General features: G+C 41.7%; 1 protein-coding gene and 1 long non-coding RNA gene across 2 annotated transcripts in view; both read right to left on the bottom strand.

The window, feature by feature from the left end:
* LOC128700472 (zinc finger protein Xfin-like) overlaps positions 1-14,990 on the bottom strand; it is a 33,561-nt gene extending 18,571 nt beyond the window's left edge. Inside the window, exon 1 of the mRNA XM_053793703.2 lies at positions 14,784-14,990. The gene's annotated coding sequence lies outside the window, so the exon portion shown is untranslated. The remainder of the gene's footprint in view (positions 1-14,783) is intronic.
* Positions 14,991-18,925: 3,935 nt separating this feature from the next.
* On the bottom strand, positions 18,926-19,343 carry LOC138854627 (uncharacterized). The gene is made up of 2 exons (XR_011393824.1): positions 19,111-19,343; positions 18,926-18,995 (listed from the first exon to the last, which is right to left on the bottom strand). It is a non-coding gene; the product is annotated as an uncharacterized lncRNA (long non-coding RNA).
* Positions 19,344-20,004: the final 661 nt, after the last annotated feature.

Raw genomic sequence — 20,004 nt, 5'->3', positions numbered from 1 at the left:
CACTAGGCAGATTTAACGTTATGTGATGTGTTCGTTAGGCGAGGTTCCACTGTATACAGATAACTGGTACACAAGCCCCACACTCAGTGATTTTTTGCGAGTGAACATGACAGATGTGTGTGTGGAACAGTGCATGCAAATCGGAAACATATGCCCAGGTTTGACGCTGGCACTCGTAGAGGTGAGGTGAAGGCGTTTGCTGCCAATGACATCATGGCATTTTGGTGGCATGACAAACGAGATGTCACACTGTTGTCATCAGTTCACCCTAATGAAATGGCAGACACTGGCAGGCAGCATAGAGAAAGCGATGAACCCATTCTAAAACCTGCAGCTGTGATGGACTACACCCTCAATATGTATTCACTGGACAAATGTGACATGCAGATTGGGTTTGCTGATTGTGTTTGCAAGAGTTATAAGTGGTACAAAAAACTCTTTTTCCATCCTCTGGACATTTCCATGCTGAATGCTTATAATATATATAAGATGAGGACCAGAAACAAATCACCATACGGCGAATTCTGTTTGTCTGTCATCAGACAAATGGTATTCAAGTACCAAGGAACAGCACCTGCAATAGACCGTCCACCAAATTTTCAACAACTTCCTTCTCGTTTGAAGCATGGTGATTACTTCCTGGTAAAACTGCCTACTACTGCTTTCAAGAAGGCTCAAAAGAGGTGTTACGTCTGTGCACATACAAGAAAACGTCACAACAACGCAGAGACGCTCGTTTTGGAAGATGGCTAATGTAACTCCTATTTTTAAAACAGGGGACAAGTCGTTACTGTCAAATTACCGCCCAATAAGCCTGACCTCAATTGTAGGCAAATTACTAGAGTCAATTATAGCTGAGATTATAAGAAGCCATCTCGATAAGCATAGCTTGATTAATGATACTCAGCATGGATTCACAAGAGGCCGGTCTTGTCTAACTAATTTATTAACTTTCTTCAGTAAAGCTTTTGAGGCTGTTGACCACAATAAAGAATTTGATATTATTTACTTAGATTTTAGTAAGGCTTTTGATAAGAGTTCCGCACCATAGACTGTTAAAGAAAGTGGCAGCTCATGGCATTGGGGGAAAAGTGCTCTCGTGGATCGAGTCATGGCTCACTGACAGGAAGCAGAGAGTGTCCATAAATGGGGTTAAATCCGAGTGGGGATCTGTAACAAGTGGCGTTCCACAGGGATCAGTCTTGGGCCTGTTGTTGTTTATAATATATATCAATGATCTTGATGAGGGAATTACTGGAGTTTACCTAGTTTACCTAGTGATATGAGCAAATTCGCCGATGACACAAAGATAGGTAGGATAATTGATTCAAACGTAGATGTTATGGAACTTCAGGAGGATTTAAACAAACTCTATTCTTGGTCAGAAAAGTGGCAGATGCAGTTCAATGTAGATAAATGCAAGGTTCTGAAGCTTGGGAGTGCCCATAACCCTAGTACTTATAAGTTAAATGATGTAGAACTTAGCCATACAGATTGCGAAAAGGACTTGGGGGTTATGGTGAGCAGCAACCTTAAACCAAGACAGCAGTGCCTAAGCGTACGTAATAAGGCAAGTAGATTACTGGGATTTATATCAAGAAGTGTAAGCAACAGAAGTCCAGAGGTCATACTGCAGCTTTATACATCATTAGTAAGGCCTCACCTAGATTATGCAGCTCAGTTCTGGTCCCCGTATTACAAAATGGACATAAATTCGTTAGAAAACATTCAGCGTAGGATGACTAAATTAATACATAGCATTAGAAATCTTCCTTATGAAGAAAGATTGAAGACTCTTAAGTTACATTCACTTGTTAGACGAAGAATGAGGGGAGACCTGATCGAAGTGTATAAGTGGAAGATAGGTATTAATAAAGGGGATATTAATAAGGTCTTGAGGATGTCTCTCCAAGAGAGAACCCGCAGTAATGGATTTAAATTAGATAAGTTTAGATTTAGAAAGGACATAGGAAAGTATTGGTTTGGAAATAGGGTAGTTGATGAGTGGAACAGTCTACCTAGTTGGGTTATTGAGGCTGGGACTTTGGGTAGTTTCAAATCTAGGTTGGATAAGTACATGAGTGGGAGGGGTTGGATTTGAGTGGGACTTTCACATCAGAGCTTATTTCTTGGGTGGCATTGAAAATTGGGTTGGGCAAATGTTTTGTTAGTGGGATGAATTGTAAAGGACCTGCCTAGTATGGGTCAGCAGGCCTCCTGCAGTGTTCCTCCTTTCTTATGTTCTTATGTTTTATGTGTGAAGAATGTAAAACACCACTGTGCATGACACCATATTTCAAAGACTTCCACAGGCTGCAGAACTTCTAGAAACATTCCCTGTGACTGTATATGTGTATATAAAATATAGAAAAATAATAATAAACAACATTTCATATCGTTTGTTTGTGCAAATATTTTTTGTAAACAAAAAAATGACAATAGTGTTTATGCCCTTATTGTGTAGTATTGAAAAAGAAATAACTTACAAAATACTGATCATACTGGTCTCACAGGCCATAAAAGTTACTTGGAAAAAGAAAAATTAAAAAATAATAGAAATTAGTACATAAGAAAGTAAATAAAAGAATACCAGATGACGGCAGTCGGCGATGTTGCCACTTGGTGCCCCTTTTTCATCAACTTCACGCCTCCATATCTCGGTAAGTATTGATGGTAAAAAATTTTTGTTTAGCCTATAATGTTCAGTAAAATAAACTATTTTTTCATAAGAAATTTTTTTTTTTTTTTTTTGAAATTTAGCCGACCCTGAGAATAAGTCTCTGACAGGGCCTGTCGACCCTGAAAGGGTTAATGGCACTAGGACCAGCTTGAGAGTCACTGGACCCCTGTCGTTCAAAAAATTGTTCCAGAGAGTTCTGTTTCTGACGTCTCTTTAAGATTTGCCTAAAATGGGACAAGGCATTGTCACTGAACATGTCGCAGACACGGCATGCAACAGTTTTATTTGGGTGATGTTCCTCCACAAATGTTTGCACCTCACTCCACTTTGCACAAATGCCCTTAATCTTTGAAGAAGGCACCTTCTTCCCCCTCTCTTCCTTCTCCTGTGAAGCAATTTCCTCAGCTGTGCTCTGTTGTTGTTGCAGATGAAGGTTTTGCAGCTCTTCAGTGGTTAGCTCTTCACTGTCGTCCTCCACCAACTCTTCTACATCCTCGCCAAACACATCAAACCCCATGGAATTCCCCAATGTCACAGCACATTCCACAACATGTCTCTTGGACATCCTGGCAAGCTCGACCACACATACGCCACTTTCATATTTTTCTAAGATTTCTTTAATTCTATCGTGTTTCTCACCTTTACCAAAGGGCTGGCTGGCACTATAAGCTTTCTTTGGGCCCATGGTGGCTTATTTGGCAGTTGCAAGCACAAAAAACAGTGGATTTCGAAATGTTTCATGTGAACGTGGAGGAGTGATGCTCACTTGCCGAGAAACAATGCCAAACTGACTCTGAATGCGTCTGTGGGAGGTTTTTAACCCTTTCAGGGTTTCGGACGTACTAGTACGGCTTACGCACCAGGGTTTTTGATGTACTAGTACGCCTAAATCCTAGCGCCCTCAAATCTAGTGAGAGAAAGCTGGTAGGCCTACATATGAAAGAATGGGCCTATGTGGTCAGTGTGCGCAGTATATGAGAAAAAAAAACTGTTTTTGGATTAAAACAGCGACTTTGCACTGTGTTTTCGTACAGTATTTATTGTTGTATTCTAGTTTTCCTGGCCTCATTTTATAGAATGGAAGACGTATTACAGAAATTGAGATGATTTTGACTAGTTTTACAATGAAAAGTACCTTGAAATTGAGCTCAAAGTAGCAGAAATGTTTGATTTTTACCAAAGTTCGAAAGTAAACAAATCATGCTAAGCGTCCAATACACGTCAACTGGTGAGGCTAATATTTTTTCACAAGTGTGCTGATATTATTTATACCATTTCTACACTAATGCAGTAATCTGCATAACAGTAAATCTTCTATTTTTTGTGAGAATAAAAATTCAAAGTGGAAAGCAAAAGAATGTAAGAGGGGCATGGGGACATGACTAATGAACAGAGGAAATGTTATTTTAGTGCCAGGAATGTCCTTGTTTATTTGGGACCCTATTTGGAAATTGGCATCTTTTGAAATTTGTGAGAGATTGGCAAAATTGCTAAATTCTGACCACTGTATTGGATCGTTGAAATTGGTAAATTGGTGGTTTCTTGTACTCGTTCGACAGAAAATATGGAGTTCTAGCGAAATAGTTATGGTTTTTGTCGACTAATACACTGGAATTGGCCGAAAATAGGGCTCAAAGTGGGCAAAATCGCAGATGCATAAACATCGTCGAGACCGCTAACTTTGCGAGAGCATAATTCCGTAAGTTTTCCATCAAATTTCATACTTTTGGTGTCATTATGATCGAGAAAAGATTCTCTATCTTTCCATAAGAAAAAAAATTTTTTTTTTTGAAATTTGGGTGACCCTGAGAACAAGTCTGGGAGAGGGCCTGGGGACCCTGAAAGGGCTAAATAGTAAAATCAATGAAGTTAAAAATATTAACATGAAATATTTTCAAAATGCATAAAAAAAATCACAAATCAATATGCAGCCTTAGCCGTAGGCACATCCACTTGCTTGCATCAAGACAGTGAGTGGAAAGAGAACACGGCAAGTCAGGGCAGGACTCACATGAGTGATTTGTGTCCTGCAAATGTTCAATTGCACCTAAATCGAGTGACACTGAAAGAAACAAAAATAGTGCTAAGCACAAGAAAACTGAAGAATCATTCAGCACACACAGACAAAGAATGCTTCAATTTGAAAAACAGAGGGAAACATATCTTTGGTCATTGCTGAATACTGTTCATCAATGAGAAGGTGACCATTTAACTCATCAAAAACCATTTTGCTGACAGTTTTAGATGTAAGAATATTTTAAGTTCAGAATTTTGATTTAGCAGATCTAGAAAATTTACCTGTATAGTGGGATATTTTCTAGTGTTGTTTCACATAAATTTGGCTCATTTTAGGCTTCTTGATCAGCAGATGCTCTATCACCACTAATTTTTAAATATTTAATGCTGTGCCTTTTCTTAAATTTTTGTAAACAACCTGCTGAATATTCAATTACCTTCAATATTCAGTTTGTCATGACAGATTTTTGCTAGTTTCATAATCAGCATTCTGTTAAGTGGCATATGCTCGCTCCAATGCTGGTGAATCCACTCCATTTGTTCAGATTTTTAACCCGGAGCATTTGCCACTTAGTCTAACCCAAGAAAGTCAGTGTATCATTGTAGACTTTCTCTTATTTCCATTGTGGTCCCTCAATCATATCCCCCAGGATGCAACCCAAAACAGATGACTAACACCCACATACCTACTTACTGCTAGGCAAACAGGAACAGTAAGTGTAAGGAAACATGCCCTGCATTTCCACCCATGTCAGGAATTGAACCACGGACACTCAGTGTGTGAGGCAGGAGCACTGCCAAAAAGGTCATGGGACACCTTCATATTTCCCTCTATGAAATGTTTTCTATATTTCATTAGCTTCTGTTCATCACTTTCAGCATAGAACTTCAGCAATTTGTCCTTCTGTTTCTTTAGGTGGTAGATAGTGGTTGTTCCAGCGACAAACACCTCAGCCAGATGCTTCACACTTACGTTGCTCTAAGTATTTCCAACAACTTGACTTTCTTATGTATAAACATGAATGCTTCCTCTTTTTCTTTTCACTATTGCCCATAGATCTTTTTGGAACTTTCAACAATATGTTTGCACCACAGAGCACAAAACTTTTGGATTTTGAATACAGGATTCTTTACTGTATTGTACTACTCTATACTGAATTGTAATAATTTTTGCTGCATCTCTACTATAAATTTTACATATTATAATACAGTGGACCCCCGCTTTACGATCAGCTCCCAATGCGACCAATTATGTAAGTGTATTTATGTAAGTGCGTTTGTATGTGTATGCTTGGGGGTCTGAAATGGACTAATCTAATTCACAATATTCCTTATGGGAACAAATTCGTTCAGTAATGGCACCTGAACATACTTCTGGAATGAAATAATATCGTAAACCGGGGGTCCACTGTATTTCTGCTACCTCTCTTTTTTTTTGTAATAATGCACAATTAAAATTTACCCCTCAATATATAACCTATGTCTAGTCTAAATTAGTGTGTAAGCACTAGTATTAGTCTGCCTGAAATACTCAGCATGTTAGTGACTTAATTGTCCTTAACATTTTATTACATGTGACACTTTATACACTATACAAAGAAATAAAATCTGATTAGATTTCAATGTATGATGTGTGGCATCAATGATGATTACTACCTAGTTTTGTTAGTCAATATTAATAGTGATGGTGGCAGTTACTTTATACTTATAGTTATCTGTTTACAATAATGTCTTATCACTGATTTCATCATTACTTAGTTAATCTTAAGTTAATTTTAAGCCAGCCCGTAATGCTATGCATATAAGTGGCTTTGGCATGCTGCTCTTACCTGTATTTTTTTGTACCTCTGAATGTATACTAAAATTTATAAATAAATAAATAAATAAATAAATGGTGGTACGCCGGATCACCATCTGGAAAAGACCCGGGCCTGGAGAAGACTGGCAAACCTACTACAGAACAGTACAGATGGTGGTAGTTATGCTATCATGAATGAATCATGAATCTGACTCCAGCAATCCTGGAGAGAGCTCCGGGGGTCAACGCCCCCACGGCCCGGTCTGTGACCAGGCCTCCTGGTGGATCAGAGCCTGATCAACCAGGCTGTTGCTGCTAGCTGCACGCAAACCAACGTACGAGCCACAGCCCGGCTGATCAGGAACTGACTTTAGGTGCTTGTCCAGTGCCAGCTTGAAGACTGCCAGGGGTCTGTTGGTAATCCCCCTTATGTGTGCTGGGAGGCAGTTGAACAGTCTCTGGCCCCTGACACTTATTGTATGGTCTCTTAACGTGCTAGTGACACCCCTGCTTTTCATTGGGGGGATGGTGCATCGTCTGCCAAGTCTTTTGCTTTCGTAGTGAGTGATTTTCGTGTGCAAGTTCGGTACTAGTCCCTCTAGGATTTTCCAGGTGTATATAATCATGTATCTCTCCTGCCTGTGTTCCAGGGAATACAGGTTTAGGAACCTCAAGCGCTCCCAATAATTGAGGTGTTTTATCTCCGTTATGCGCGCCGTGAAAGTTCTCTGTACATTTTCTAGGTCGGCAATTTCACCTGCCTTGAAAGGTGCTGTTAGTGTGCAGCAATATTCCAGCCTAGATAGAACAAGTGACCTGAAGAGTGTCATCATGGGCTTGGCCTCCCTAGTTTTGAAGGTTCTCATTATCCATCCTGTCATTTTTCTAGCCGATGCGATTGATACAATGTTATGGTCCTTGAAGGTGAGATCCACCGACACGATCACTCCCAGGTCTTTGACGTTGGTGTTTCGCTCTATTTTGTGGCCAGAATTTGTTTTGTACTCTGATGAAGATTTAATTTCCTCATGTTTACCATATCTGAGTAATTGAAATTTCTCATCATTGAACTTCATATTGTTTTCTGCAGCCCACTGAAAGATTTGGTTGATGTCCGCCTGGAGCTTTGCAGTGTCTGCAATGGAAGACACTGTCATGCAGATTCGGGTGTCATCTGCAAAGGAAGACACGGTGGTGTGGCTGACATCCTTGTCTATGTCGGATATGAGGATGAGGAACAAGATGGGAGCGAGTACTGTGCCTTGTGGAACAGAGCTTTTCACCGTAGCTGCCTCGGACTTTACTCTGTTGACGACTACTCTCTGTGTTCTGTTAGTGAGGAAATTATAGATCCATTGACCGACTTTTCCTGTTATTCCTTTAGCACGCATTTTGTGCGCTATTACGCCATGGTCAACAGATACCAACAGATACAGATACTAATGCCGGAAAAAAAATCCCCCCCCAGTACCAACAATACCACCAGTCCGATAACATTCTTCTTTGCAAATATACAGGGTCTAAAGCCAGCAACAAACAACAAAATACCTTTCATCCGTGGACTGCTTGCAGAGGCAAAGGCAATGTTCGCGGCTTTCACTGAGACCCACATGAAGGATCACTTGGACAACGAAATATGGATCCCAGGTTACAACCTATACAGATGTGACAGAGTGAACAGGCAAAAGGGGGGGGTTGGCCTGTACATTGCAGAGTCACTTGTTTGCACAGAACTGCTAAATGCCTCAAATGATGTAGTGGAAGTTTTAGCAGTAAAGGTCGAGAACCAAAACCTAGTCATTGTGATAGTCTACAAGCCTCCGGATGCAACATCCCAGCAATTCCAGGAACAGCTGTTAAAAATTGACCACTGTCTGGAAAACCTTCCAGCTCCTGCACCCAACATCTTGCTCCTGGGGGATTTCAACTTAAGGCACCTAAAATGGAGGAATATAGCAAATAATATCGTTGCAGTAATAACACCAGGAGGCAGCTCTGATGAAAACTCACACTCACGCGAGCTTTTAAATCTCTGCACAAAATTCAATTTAAACCAGCAAATAATAGAGCCTACTAGACTGGAGAATACACTAGACCTCATCTTCACTAACAATGATGATCTGATAAGAAATATCACCATATCAAAAACAATATACTCAGATCACAACATAACTGAGGTTCAGTCATGTATGCGCGGAGCCCCAGACCGACATAATGAGATTAGTCACGAGGGAGCATTCACCAAATTCAACTTCAATAACAAAAACATAAAGTGGGACCAAGTAAACCAAGTCCTAACCGATATAAGCTGGGAAGATATACTAAGCAACACAGACCCCAAATTATGCCTAGAACAGATTAACTCGGTAGCACTCGATGTATGCACAAGGCTTATTCCTCTAAGAAAAAGGAGGAGTAGATGTAAAACAGAAAGAGACAGGCGCTCCCTTTACAGGCGACGGAAAAGAATAACAGAGCGGCTAAAAGAGGTCAATATATCTGAAATGCGCAGGGAGACACTGGTCAGAGAAATAGCAAGCATCGAACTTAAGCTAAAAGAATCCTTTAGGAGTCAGGAATCGCGGGAAGAACTAAAAGCTATAAATGAAATCGAAAGAAACCCAAAGTATTTCTTCTCCTATGCCAAATCAAAATCGAGAACAACGTCCAGTATTGGGCCCCTACTTAAACAAGATGGGTCCTACACAGATGACAACAAGGAAATGAGTGAGCTACTCAAGTCCCAATATGACTCAGTTTTTAGCAAGCCGCTAACCAGACTGAGAGTCGAAGATCAAAATGAATTTTTTATGAGAGAGCCACAAAATTTGATTAACACAAGCCTATCCGATGTTATCCTGACGCCAAATGACTTCGAACAGGCGATAAATGACATGCCCATGCACTCTGCCCCAGGGCCAGACTCATGGAACTCTGTGTTCATCAAGAACTGCAAGAAGCCCCTATCACGAGCCTTTTCCATCCTATGGAGAGGGAGCATGGACACGGGGGTCGTCCCACAGTTACTAAAAACAACAGACATAGCCCCACTCCACAAAGGGGGCAGTAAAGCAACAGCAAAGAACTACAGACCAATAGCACTAACATCCCATATCATAAAAATCTTTGAAAGGGTCCTAAGAAGCAAGATCACCACGCATCTAGAAACCCATCAGTTACACAACCCAGGGCAACATGGGTTTAGAACAGGTCGCTCCTGTCTGTCTCAACTATTGGACCACTACGACAAGGTCCTAAATGCACTAGAAGACAAAAAGAATGCAGATGTAATATATACAGACTTTGCAAAAGCCTTCGACAAGTGTGACCATGGCGTAATAGCGCACAAAATGCGTGCTAAAGGAATAACAGGAAAAGTCGGTCGATGGATCTATAATTTCCTCACTAACAGAACACAGAGAGTAGTCATCAACAGAGTAAAGTCCGAGGCAGCTACGGTGAAAAGCTCTGTTCCACAAGGCACAGTACTCGCTCCCATCTTGTTCCTCATCCTTATATCCGACATAGACAAGGATGTCAGCCACAGCACCGTGTCTTCCTTTGCAGATGACACCCGAATCTGCATGACAGTGTCTTCCATTGCAGACACTGCAAAGCTCCAGGCAGACATCAACCAAATCTTTCAGTGGGCTGCAGAAAACAATATGAAGTTCAACGATGAGAAATTTCAATTACTCAGATATGGTAAACATGAGGAAATTAAATCTTCATCAGAGTACAAAACAAATTCTGGCCACAAAATAGAGCGAAACACCAACGTCAAAGACCTGGGAGTGATCATGTCGGAGGATCTCACCTTCAAGGACCATAACACTGTATCAATCGCATCTGCTAGAAAAATGACAGGATGGATAATGAGAACCTTCAAAACTAGGGAGGCCAAGCCCATGATGACACTCTTCAGGTCACTTGTTCTATCTAGGCTGGAATATTGCTGCACACTAACAGCACCTTTCAAGGCAGGTGAAATTGCCGACCTAGAAAATGTACAGAGAACTTTCACGGCGCGCATAACGGAGATAAAACACCTCAATTATTGGGAGCGCTTGAGGTTCCTAAACCTGTATTCCCTGGAACGCAGGAGGGAGAGATACATGATTATATACACCTGGAAAATCCTAGAGGGACTAGTACCGAACTTGCACACGAAAATCACCCACTACGAAAGCAAAAGACTTGGCAGACGATGCACCATCCCCCCAATGAAAAGCAGGGGTGTCACTAGCACGTTAAGAGACCATACAATAAGTGTCAGGGGCCCGAGACTGTTCAACTGCCTCCCAGCACACATAAGGGGGATTACCAACAGACCCCTGGCAGTCTTCAAGCTGGCACTGGACAAGCACCTAAAGTCAGTTCCGGATCAGCCGGGCTGTGGCTCGTATGTTGGTTTGCGTGCAGCCAGCAGCAACAGCCTGGTTGATCAGGCTCTGATCCACCAGGAGGCCTGGTCTCAGACCGGGCCGCGGGGGCGTTGACCCCCGGAACTCTCTCCAGGTAAACTCCAGGTCACACTTGTCGAAGGCTTTTGCAAAGTCTGTATATATTACATCTGCATTCTTTTTGTCTTCTAGTGCATTTAGGACCTTGTCGTAGTGATCCAATAGTTGAGACAGACAGGAGCGACCTGTTCTAAACCTATGTTGCCCTGGGTTGTGTAACTGATGGGTTTCTAGATGGGTGGTGATCTTGCTTCTTAGGACCCTTTCAAAGATTTTTATGATATGGGATGTTAGTGCTATTGGTCTGTAGTTCTTTGCTGTTGCTTTACTGCCCCCTTTGTGGAGTGGGGCTATGTCTGTTGTTTTTAGTAACTGTGGGACGACCCCCGTGTCCATGCTCCCTCTCCATAGGATGGAAAAGGCTCGTGATAGTGATGCTAGTGATAATGGTATTCTAGTAATGGTGATATACTAGTAATGATGGTAGTTATACTAGTAATGGTGGTATACTACTAATGGTGTTAGTTATACCAATAATGCTGGTAGTAATAAAGAACAATAATGGTAGTATCAACAAGGGTGTTTGTTGTGCAGGATAATAATGGTAGTAGTAGTGACGGTGGTAGTAATAAAGAACAATAATGGTGGTGTCAACAAGGGTGCTTGTTGTGCAGGATAATAATGGTAGAAGTAGTGATGGTGGTAGTAATAAAGAACAATAATGGTGGTGGTGGTGTCAACAAGAGTGTTTGTTGTGCAGGATAATAATGGTAGTAGTAGTGATGGTGGTAGTAATAAAGAACAATAATGGTGGTGTCAACAAGAGTGTTTGTTGTGTAGGATAATAATGGTAGTAGTAGTGATGGTGGTAGTAATAAAGAACAATAATGGTGGTGTCAACAAGAGTGTTTGTTGTGCAGGATAATAATGGTGGTAGTAGTAGTGATGGTGGTAGTAATAAAGAACAATAATGGTGGTGTCAACAAGAGTGTTTGTTGTGCAGGATAATAATGGTAGTAGTAGTGATGGTGGTAGTAATAAAGAACAATAATGGTAGTATCAACAAGGGTGTTTGTTGTGCAGGATAATAATGGTAGTAGTAATGATGGTGGTAGTAATAAAGAACAATAATGGTAGTATCAACAATGGTGTTTGTTGTGCAGGATAATAATGGTAGTAGTAGTGATGGTGGTAGTAATAAAGAACAATAATGGTGGTGTCAACAAGAGTGTTTGTTGTGCAGGATAATAATGGTAGTAGTAGTGATGGTGGTAGTAATAAAGAACAATAATGGTGGTGTCAATAAGAGTGTTTGTTGTGCAGGATAATAATGGTAGTAGTAGTGATGGTGGTAGTAATAAAGAACAATAATGGTGGTGTCAACAAGAGTGTTTGTTGTGCAGGATAATAATGGTAGTAGTAGTGATGGTGGTAGTAATAAAGAACAATAATGGTGGTGTCAACAAGAGTGTTTGTTGTGCAGGATAATAATGGTAGTAGTAGTGATGGTGGTAGTAATAAAGAACAATAATGGTAGTATCAACAAGGGTGTTTGTTGTGCAGGATAATAATGGTAGTAGTAGTGATGGTGGTAGTAATAAAGAACAATAATGGTAGTATCAACAATGGTGTTTGTTGTGCAGGATAATAATGGTAGTAGTAGTGATGGTGGTAGTAATAAAGAACAATAATGGTGGTGTCAACAAGAGTGTTTGTTGTGCAGGATAATAATGGTAGTAGTAGTGATGGTGGTAGTAATAAAGAACAATAATGGTGGTGTCAATAAGAGTGTTTGTTGTGCAGGATAATAATGGTAGTAGTAGTGATGGTGGTAGTAATAAAGAACAATAATAGTGGTGTCAACAAGAGTGTTTGTTGTGCAGGATAATAATGGTAGTAGTAGTGATGGTGGTAGTAATAAAGAACAATAATGGTGGTGTCAACAAGAGTGTTTGTTGTGCAGGATAATAATGGTAGTAGTAGTGATGGTGGTAGTAATAAAGAACAATAATGGTGGTGTCAACAAGAGTGTTTGTTGTGCAGGATAATAATGGTAGTAGTAGTGATGGTGGTAGTAATAAAGAACAATAATGGTAGTGTCAACAAGAGTGTTTGTTGTGCAGGATAATAATGGTAGTAGTAGTGATGGTGGTAGTAATAAAGAACAATAATGGTGGTGTCAACAAGAGTGTTTGTTGTGTAGGATAATAATGGTAGTAGTAGTGATGGTGGTAGTAATAAAGAACAATAATGGTGGTGTCAACAAGTGTTTGTTGTGCAGGATAATAATGGTGGTAGTAGTAGTGATGGTGGTAGTAATAAAGAACAATAATGGTGGTGTCAACAAGAGTGTTTGTTGTGCAGGATAATAATGGTAGTAGTAGTGATGGTGGTAGTAATAAAGAACAATAATGGTAGTATCAACAAGGGTGTTTGTTGTGCAGGATAATAATGGTAGTAGTAGTGATGGTGGTAGTAATAAAGAACAATAATGGTAGTATCAACAATGGTGTTTGTTGTGCAGGATAATAATGGTAGTAGTAGTGATGGTGGTAGTAATAAAGAACAATAATGGTGGTGTCAACAAGAGTGTTTGTTGTGCAGGATAATAATGGTAGTAGTAGTGATGGTGGTAGTAATAAAGAACAATAATGGTGGTGTCAATAAGAGTGTTTGTTGTGCAGGATAATAATGGTAGTAGTAGTGATGGTGGTAGTAATAAAGAACAATAATGGTGGTGTCAACAAGAGTGTTTGTTGTGCAGGATAATAATGGTAGTAGTAGTGATGGTGGTAGTAATAAAGAACAATAATGGTGGTGTCAACAAGAGTGTTTGTTGTGCAGGATAATAATGGTAGTAGTAGTGATGGTGGTAGTAATAAAGAACAATAATGGTAGTATCAACAAGGGTGTTTGTTGTGCAGGATAATAATGGTAGTAGTAGTGATGGTGGTAGTAATAAAGAACAATAATGGTAGTATCAACAATGGTGTTTGTTGTGCAGGATAATAATGGTAGTAGTAGTGATGGTGGTAGTAATAAAGAACAATAATGGTGGTGTCAACAAGAGTGTTTGTTGTGCAGGATAATAATGGTAGTAGTAGTGATGGTGGTAGTAATAAAGAACAATAATGGTGGTGTCAATAAGAGTGTTTGTTGTGCAGGATAATAATGGTAGTAGTAGTGATGGTGGTAGTAATAAAGAACAATAATAGTGGTGTCAACAAGAGTGTTTGTTGTGCAGGATAATAATGGTAGTAGTAGTGATGGTGGTAGTAATAAAGAACAATAATGGTGGTGTCAACAAGAGTGTTTGTTGTGCAGGATAATAATGGTAGTAGTAGTGATGGTGGTAGTAATAAAGAACAATAATGGTGGTGTCAACAAGAGTGTTTGTTGTGCAGGATAATAATGGTAGTAGTAGTGATGGTGGTAGTAATAAAGAACAATAATGGTAGTGTCAACAAGAGTGTTTGTTGTGCAGGATAATAATGGTAGTAGTAGTGATGGTGGTAGTAATAAAGAACAATAATGGTGGTGTCAACAAGAGTGTTTGTTGTGCAGGATAATAATGGTAGTAGTAGTGATGGTGGTAGTAATAAAGAACAATAATGGTGGTGTCAACAAGAGTGTTTGTTGTGCAGGATAATAATGGTAGTAGTAGTGATGGTGGTAGTAATAAAGAACAATAATGGTGGTGTCAACAAGAGTGTTTGTTGTGTAGGATAATAATGGTAGTAGTAGTGATGGTGGTAGTAATAAAGAACAATAATGGTGGTGTCAACAAGAGTGTTTGTTGTGCAGGATAATAATGGCTGCGACTGACCTGCTCTTCTCTCTTTCCTTCCTTGCTGGTAACTCAGTCAAAATGTCAAATATGGAGGGGGTGGTATAGGTTGAGTCAGTGTAGCAGAGTGCAGGTAATATGTCAGTAATATTGTGCACCACCAACACCAGCACCACCAGCAGCAGCAGCAGATAAAACCTTCATCAGTGTTGTCACTACACCTGACAACAACAACAACAACAACACTACAACAACAATGGCTTAAAATAAATCTCTATAATTACTTTTATTTAGCCTTGTTACACAGCTTACATTGTTATATTGGTTGTATAAAATATTATAATATGCTACATTAAATATTTCAGAATATATTTACAGGAATAAACCGAGTCATTAATAAGATATCCGCAAATATTTTCCTAGTGATCTGATTCTATCTTTAATGTTAACGTAAGTCAGTAAGTAAGTAAGTAAGTAAGTAAGTAAGTAAATTTATTCAGGTATACACAATACAGTTACATAGAATTATCATACATAGCAGCATATGTGTAGAGAACCTAGGATAACCCAAAAAAGTCAGACAGAGTGACTTATTTCCATTGGGGTCCTTGTAATACCTTATTATACTATAAAGGAGGCAATATCTTATTAATATACTATAAAGGAGATATACTAGGAATAAGGTAAAATGAGTTATGTACATTTACATGTGTATTAGCTTAAAAGAGAAAATACAAAAAATCATTCTCTTCCCTTTTTGTTACTACATTCATTAGGCACCAGTGGCCCCCGGATGACACCATTATTAAGGGGTGACACCATACAGCCTATAAAGAAGGTGACACTAATGTCCAAAAAAGTGCTGCAGCACAGTGTCGTTGCCAGGGATGGTGTCACCCGGGGAGGCATCTTTGGTGTCACCCGGGGCGGCATATTTGGTGTCACCCGGGGCGGCATCTTTGGTGTCACCCGGGGCGGCATCTTTGGTGTCACCCGGGGCGGCATCTTTGGTGTCACCCGGGGCGGCATCTTTGGTGTCACCCGGGGCGGCATCTTTGGTGTCACTCGGGGCGGCATCTTTGGTGTCACCCGGGGCGGCATCTTTGGTGTCACCCGGGGCGGCATCTTTGGTGTCACCCGGGGCGGCATCTTTGGTGTAACCCGGGGCGGCATCTTTGGTGTAACCCGGGGCGGCATCTTTGGTGTCACCCGGGGCGGCATCTTTGGTGTCACCCGAGGCGGCATCTTTGGTGTAACCCGGGGCGGCATCATTGGTGTAACCCGGGGCGGCATCTTTGGTGTCACCCGGGGCGGCATCTTTGGTGTCACCCGGGGCGGCATCTTTGGTGTAACCCGGGGCGGCATCTTTGGTGTAACCCGGGGCGGCATCTTTGGTGTCACCCCTCAATGAAATCCAAAGGCGAGGGGATGGGGGGGTTGTAAATTCCAGTTACGTCACTACTGCATGACCAGTGACTAATGTTTAGCAATGAGAACGTTAAAGGGCCATAAACCGAACATGAGAATACTTCTCAACTATATTAATGATAAAATAAATAATCGTAGTAATATTTTTTTTTATTTTTTTTTATTTACACATCGGCCGATTCCCACCAAGGCAGAGTAGCCCGAAAAAGAAAAACTTTCATCATCATTCACTCCATCACTGTCTTGCCAGAGGGGTGCTTTACACTTCAGTTATAAAACTGCAACATTAACACACCTCCTTCAGAGTGCAGGCACTGTACTTCCCATCTCCAGGAATCAAGTCCAGCCTGCCGATTTCCTCGAATCCCTTCATAAATGTTACTTTGCTCACATGTGAAAATTTGTGTGGACTGCCTCCAAGTGAGTCGCCTACCCTGGCAAACTCTGTTGACACCGAGCTCTGAGGTGGGTACCTCAGCCTCACAAGTGGCTTATAGGACAGATTTTCACAAATGATTGATGTTGCAAGAAACTCGCCTGCATGCACGTATAAAGGACTAACTTACTTGGTGTTGCAGCATATATCCTGATCTTCAACTTCCCTAAGCTTAGCCTTAGCCCCTTTGGACTTTCCCTCAGAAACCACGTGCAACCGGGAGCCTTAATTCCTGCAATATTCAATCGTTATTAGTGACCTGCCTGCACCTCAGAAATTCCTATATCCAAGAGGGTATGTATCCCCTAGTATAACTATGCAGACACGGACACTAGCTTCCAGACTGCCTTGAGACACTGGTACTTACTGGGCATGCACTGCCTGTTGCACACCGGGCCCACAGATCAACTCACTCACAATCTCCCCAGACACTGGCCAGAAATCTATGAGAAATAGTGGAGGTCTTGTCTTACTGTATGGGCCTGACGGAGGTCATCTACGGTACATCAAGGTGCCTCTACCAGATTTCCCCAGGTCTCAAATGTGAAGACACGTGGGGGGCGCCGTCTGCTGATCACGGCACGTCTTGTCCAGTTGGTGTCTGTCTTAAGAAGGATGCTATTGTGTCTTTGAGACCCGCACCTCATCATTCAAGCTAGGGCTGCCAGTTCTCCCTAGCTAACTTAACCTAGTGTTTGCCTACATTATCGGCCTATTACTACCTATGTTAAGGTCTTAGGTCTACATTATTATTATCTACAGTTGCCTTAGTAAACCTAATATTAATATACTAACAGTAAAACTACCTACTCCTTCCCTGAAGGGTAAATCTATATATTAAATAGTGCTTACAACAATCCACGCCAACTAGAGAGAATGCTGTTTGTTTGGGAGGGTTTAAGGGCCAGCCAGCTCAGCCATCCTATTACGGCCATGCTGGATCTGTCCTGTGGAACTTTAGGGACCAAATAAATTTCCACATCCTCCCGCCGGCAAAGGTAGGCGCTAAGTCTAAATCAAGTTCACCTTTCATGAGCCCCCACAGCGGACCCTGGACACGAGTGCCGTCCAGCCACTCTCGTCGAGCAGACTCCGGTCTAACTTCAACCGTCCAGTTTCCCCTATGGGGACCTCTGGGGGTGTAAACTTGTTGGTTCCGGTGGTCTTAGCACCCTTTGCTTTAATTTTACCGTCTTTCGTATGTCTAGCCTTGACTGAGCGGCTCCGTACTTTCCCACCCAGTGGCCCACATGCCCTGGTAGCCTTTCCTTCCACTGTTACGAGGTTCCCTGGATTTAAAGGCAATCTATCTCCCTCTTTACGTACCCTGTAAAAGTGTTTTCCCAAGGTGGCTGAGTGTTCGTCACTCCCTACCTGGTTCAGCTTCCCTGGCGGTTCATCGTGTATACTGGTATTCATTATCACTACTCCCCCAGCTATCATGGGGACAGCTTCTCCTCTATCTGGCGTGGCAGGGAATTCAGGTGGAATCCTGCCGCCTATGATGTATCCTACTGGGGATCTGTATAAACCAATTCCTTCCTTAAACGTCCGTCGTGTAGACAGGAAGTCATCTATATGATTGGCTCCCACCAGGATACCTACATTTCTGACTGTGTCAGTGGTAATTCCCTGGTCTGCCAGCTTCACGTCAAGGTCTTTCAATCGCTTAGCTGCTGCAGCAAGACCTCTCGCTGTAATTGCCCTGGGTAATGTCTCTACCACCAAGGCTGTAATGTCTCTGCGATGTCCACCTAATTTGACTGTGACATCCACCACATCATAAGATTTGGGTGGGACCTGACTTATAGCCCCTCCCAACATCATACTAACTTTCCTTGTGGCCTTCAACTTTAATTTAGCCACCAACTTCTTTGTTATCAAGGATACTTGTGCTCCTGGGTCAAAGAATAATCGGGTTGTTTCGGACCTGTGCCCATTCAAAGCCATGATAGGTAGGGCAGCACCTCCGTGATTCTCACTCGGATTAGAGACTTCACTCCCACTAATCACGCTGGCTACCAGACTCACTTTCTATCTCTACCTGAGAGATATCCCTACTAGCCTGGGGTTCCCTTAAATTATTGGGACAGTGCAGTATGGTGCTTACCTTTGCAACAGACTCGACACTCACCGAGCTGGGTGCCACAGTCTCTTGCATAGTGTTCCCCACAACCCTTGAAGCAGGCTTAGTCTCTGTTGCCTACTGCTCAGTGTTGTATACTCCGGGCAACTCGTGCTAGCGTGTTCGCCTCATATTCTGGCATGAGTGCCTCTAAGGTTCTGCTTAGAGACTTTACTCCCACTAATCATGCTGGCTACCTGTTGTGATAGAAACACAGGCCTTATCTCTAGGCTTTATTGAACATAGAATCTTCATAGTACTTCTGCAACAACAAAATATAATGACTAGTACATCTAATAATAGCTTCTACAGGGATGGTGATGTCTTGCATATGTCAAGAGAAAAGTTATAACTACAGGCCACATATTTAAACTCACCATGTAATCTGCATCGCTGATAAATGGATAAAGTAGGAGAGAATCACACACCATGTGTTGGTGCCCATGACACACACCAAACTGTTGTTGTTGTTAAGGGCCCCTAGAGGTGGTGCAGTATTATCCTGCTGCTGCTCCCCACAGGACCAGTATCACTACAATCTCCCCCTTCTAAAATATCAGAGACAGTAATCTCCCAAACTGTTAGGTGGGCGACGTACACGTCCCGACCTTCGTAGCCCTTGAGCCTCTTCACCAGGTTCGATATTTTCCAGCGGGGTTTGATTAACTGCTGGAGCAGAATCCTCTATTTCCATAGGGGTAGTCTCAAGGGGCTTTCCAGGAGAAAACGAAGCATCTTTCACATCTATTGGTGTATCTTGAGATTCCACACTAATAGGGATTTCAACTGGGGCTAAATGTCTTGTAGATACTGTAGTCTCTTCACCATTTTGGTAGCGAATGTGGGCGTAATGTGGATTAGCTTGCAGGAGCTCTACCTCTTCCACTAAAGGATCCGTCTTGTTCATCCTACGGTGACTCTTCAGGAGAACGGGTCCAGGATGACATAACCAAGTGGGCACGGAGGCTCCCGTAGAGGAACGACGTGAATAGTTGAGGAGTCTTTCATGAGGGGTTGCATTAGTAGCTGTGCACAGCAGTGATCTAATAGAGTGAAGAGCATCAGGTAGGACAGTTTGCCAGTGTTGAACAGGTAGATTGCGCGACTTTAATGTCATTGTAACTGCCTTCCATATAGTACCATTGAACCGCTCCACTTGACCATTGCCTTGAGGGTTGTAGCTTGTTGTTCTGCTGCAGGCAATACCTTTGCTAGCCAAAAACTCCTGAAGTTCGTTACTCATGAACGAGGATCCCCTGTCTGAATGGATA

Source organism: Cherax quadricarinatus, chromosome 65 (assembly GCF_038502225.1).
Source record: "Cherax quadricarinatus isolate ZL_2023a chromosome 65, ASM3850222v1, whole genome shotgun sequence".
In the NCBI taxonomy this organism is placed as follows: domain Eukaryota; kingdom Metazoa; phylum Arthropoda; class Malacostraca; order Decapoda; family Parastacidae; genus Cherax; species Cherax quadricarinatus.
This window is presented reverse-complemented; position numbering and strand designations above follow the sequence as displayed.